Source organism: Octopus bimaculoides, chromosome 2, assembly GCF_001194135.2.
Source record: "Octopus bimaculoides isolate UCB-OBI-ISO-001 chromosome 2, ASM119413v2, whole genome shotgun sequence".
Taxonomy (NCBI): domain Eukaryota; kingdom Metazoa; phylum Mollusca; class Cephalopoda; order Octopoda; family Octopodidae; genus Octopus; species Octopus bimaculoides.
In genome coordinates this window covers 62,252,652-62,256,759 of record NC_068982.1, presented here as the reverse complement: position 1 = coordinate 62,256,759, position 4,108 = coordinate 62,252,652, and the positions used below count along the sequence as shown (strand labels likewise).

The 4,108-nt window shown below is 34.4% G+C and overlaps 1 long non-coding RNA gene across 1 annotated transcript in view; it reads right to left on the bottom strand.

The window, feature by feature from the left end:
* The window catches only part of LOC128251063 (uncharacterized), a 25,324-nt gene that overhangs the window by 16,465 nt on the left and 4,751 nt on the right, over positions 1–4,108 (bottom strand). Inside the window, exon 2 of the long non-coding RNA XR_008266952.1 lies at positions 3,776–3,886. This is a non-coding gene — a long non-coding RNA (uncharacterized LOC128251063). The remainder of the gene's footprint in view (positions 1–3,775; positions 3,887–4,108) is intronic.

The window sequence follows — 4,108 nt, the reverse complement described above, 5'->3', positions numbered from 1 at the left end:
GTTTTGCGTAGAATGTGTGCAGTACCCAGTAGTGCAATTTTCTGTATGTTATATATATTTGTAAGTCCTGGTGTTTTTGTTATGTATTTGTCTGAATATTTTTTTATTATACCTAAGGCACCTACTATGATAGGAATTGTTTCTGTTTTTAGATTCCACATTCGAGTTATCTCTATTTCCAGGTCTTTGTATTTTGAAAGTTTTTCCATTTCTTTTAGAGAAACGTTGTCATCTGCTGGTATTGAAACATCAAATATTATTATTATTATTATTATTATTATTATTATTATTACTATTATTATTATTATTCAACTGCTACAATGAAGGGATTTCTACCCATTTAAGGATATAAAATCTATATGGACTATTAATTAGGTGACAAGGTAAGATGAGATCAAACATTTTTAGTTTGGCTCAATAGAAGCAACCATCGCTTCAGTGTAAACGTGACACAAACCAGTTCACCTGCTTTTCTCAACGGAGATGTTAATATTATTTTTATCACTTCCTCCTTTAGAATCGATTATTCATCTAAACCATATTGCAACAGTGTAGGTGGCACTGTTAGTGTATATTACTCTACACTGTTATGATGATGAAAATATCTACTGCTTAAAGCATCTGGGTTTTTTTTACCACAACGAAGGAATATCACTTATTATTTATTAATAGTTATTGATTTATTTATTTCTCCGAGGTTGACTTACCCTTTTATTCTTTCAGGGTCGATAAAATAAGTATCAGTTGAGCATTGTGATCAATACAGTCGATTTAACCCCCTACCCCGAAAATGCTAGCCATGTGCCAAAATTTGAAACCAATATTTATTGATTTATTCATTCTACCGAGATAGACTTTGCCTTTAATCCATTCGGATCGATAAAATAAGTATCATGTAGTAAAGCTTGTTTGTCAACATAACATGGTAGTCCTGGTTTAGGACGATATCTCCTGGGGCTAAATTACAGCAACATTCGTCCTAAACTAGGACTGCAATGTTATGTTGGCAAACAAGCTTTACTGCAAAGTACTGTTGCTGAATATCTCACGTTGTGAGACTTAAAAATAGTAATTTTCTACAATAAGTACCAGTCGAGCATAGGAATCGATGTAATCAACTAGTCCCCTCCCTCAAAATTTCAGGCTTCGTGCCTATAGTAGGAAGAAATATTTATTGATTTATTTGAAACTACTACAAAAATAAGATTTAGCATTATTTTTCAATACTGAATTTTGTTAGTTGCTACCGAGGAATAAATAGGAAAAAGAAGGAATTTGCATATGCAACGCCATATATTCAATACAGCTAGTGGTCCAGTGAAACGAGGTCGCAGCCCAGAGTTAATCTGCAGTCGGTAGTTCGCTGACAGATGTTAAGATAACTGAAAAAAAATAATTCCAGGCCAAATTTCGTTTAGCTATTCACTTAATATATAGATTTGGGTTAACAGACTCATTAGTATGTCGGATAAAATGCTTTGCAGCATTTAGCGAAGGCCCTTTAATTTCTAAGAGCAAATCCCTTTCATCCTTCGGGACTCAAAACATAAAGTACCAGTTAAGTACTGGGGGCAATTTCATTTATTTTACTTCCCTAAAAATGCTTGAGCCTTATCAGACAGGCTGACAGAAACCGGCTACTGGTAATCATATAATCCAATACAACATGTTCGTGTTTGAGCGTTCGACAACTTTTCCAGCAGGATTAAAAAATAAAACTTGTTAAAAGCGAATAAGCTCCTCGAGAGCCAATGACATCCATATTTTGGGAAGCAGATGAGCACCACTTGGATCACCAAATTGGATTAAAAACTTGAATGGAAGGGGGAACGATACCAGACTAGTCAGAACTAGAAGCTCGAAATCTGAAAAGTAAGGTAAGTTTTCAGGTAACCCAACGATAGAAATGCAATGGGAACGGAACGCCTTGACCTGGCTGGATATATTAAACCCTGGAGCTAGCGACTACATGTAGACTTGATTACATACATAAAAACAAGCATTTGGCCTTTAACTATATTAAATGCTAGCGTTTAACTCTAGGTCGGCCCTCACGTAAGCAGACCTGTGATCAAAGGCGTCAGGTCCCGATTAGTCCCTTCTTTTTCTTGGACATTGCTTATCTGTAACTATATGATCCAATAGTATGTCTTCTTCTTCGCGATAGTTGTTGATAACGCTAGAAGAAGCTTGATTACTATTTCTCGCCGGCAGTGTTATTAGAGCATAAGGATTGAGTACCCCGTGATATTTGTTTCGACTCTGTGTTTTGCGTTTAAATCCCGGTAAGGTCCACTTTACCTTTTATCTCTTCGGAGTCAATAAGATAGCATTAATTTAAGTCAGGTAATTAGCAGAACAGCAACAACAGATTTGGATGCCTTGCGGTATTTGTTTTGGTTCTTTGTATTCAGATTCAAATCATGCCTTGCTTAACACCATAACTTGGCACTTTGGTTACCATTAGTAGAGTCTACTTTGTTGCAAGCATTCTGGTGAGATATCTGGTTTGAAAATAAACTCCTCCTACCAGTATCAGGAACCCTGTAAATGGTCAAAGACACTGCCTTCTCTCCTGACAAAATGTTTAAAAACAAACATGGCTTAGTGACTCCCTCGTTGGCTCACTATGGCATATGATATAACTTCATAAAGCTATGTGAACATTTTATGTGAAACAATAATCTTCTTACATATTATAAAACACAATATGTTCCCTCTCGATCACGCTCATGCTAGAGGGAAGGAAGAGTAAAACAACCATAGTGGGAGTGGGTGACAGTGACAGATATTAATAGAGTAGGCAACAGCATTGAAAGCTTTTTCTCCGAAGACGTTGATATTTTAATCAAAATAAAGGGAATCGCCAGATTCAGCGTAAGCGACAGACCTGGTAGGTCTATATGTTTTAGATAATATAGGGAGGAAATTCTCTGAATAAACCGGAGGTCTATATAGGGATGACGTACTATTCTTAGCTAAACCTTTCGAATAGACGTCTTGAACAGCTCAAAAAGCGTTTGCATAAATTCTTTAATAAGTTTGGCCTATCCATAATTGCTGAAAACGAAAACTATTCTATAAACTATTTAAATGCAAATTGTAACCTAAATACCGGACTCCATGAGCCTTATATAAAAGAAAACTCTACATTAAGATATATAGATAATTCTAGTAACCATCCCTCGCAAATAAAAAAAAGCCCTACTACTACTAAATATAAGTAAAAAAAATTTCAAACCTCTCCTCTAATGAAGAGATATTTAATAAACATAAGGAAAAATACAATATAGCATTAAAAAATGCAGGATATAAAGGTAAAATTAAATACCTCCCCAATATTATAAACTATAGAGTAATTACATCCAACCCACAAAATTTAGACAAATATAACACTACTAAAGTAAATATAAAAGTAACAATAATAAAAACGAAATATTAAAAATACATGTCCATTCTTTTTCTCTCTTTTATTACTACTCCCACTGTAATCACCAACACTACTACTTTTAATAATAACATCAACTCTCCATAAATTTCTTTGTATCTCTTTCCCCCTCTCTCTCTCTCTCTCTCTCTCTCTCTCTCTCTATTTGTCTGTTTTCACCACCGCCCTCACCGTCTCTATGCCTATTATTATTCTTACCCCATCATGAGGAATAGTAGTAGTGTTATTGAATAGTGAAAGTTTTATTGAATAGTGTCTAAGTGTGGCACACTAACACACGAAAATTAGTTTTCGCATTTATCATATTAGATATATATATATACATACTTTCATTTCTTTCCTTTCGTTTTAGTCCTTCTTCCTTGCTTGCCCTTTTTGATACAAGCCCTATTTCTTTTCTTCAAGTAATGGATAACATATTTTACTGATTTCATCGATCTAAAAAAAAGTAAACAAACATACACATTCATGCATATGTATGCACATGCATAGGTGTATATAGATATGTATGCGTATGTATGAGTGTATGTGTATATATATATATATATATATAGAGAGAGAGAGAGAGAGAGAGAGAGAGAGAAGGGGAGAAAGAGAGAGTGAGGGGAAGAGATATATCTATAGAATATATCTACGTGTGTATATATATATATATATATA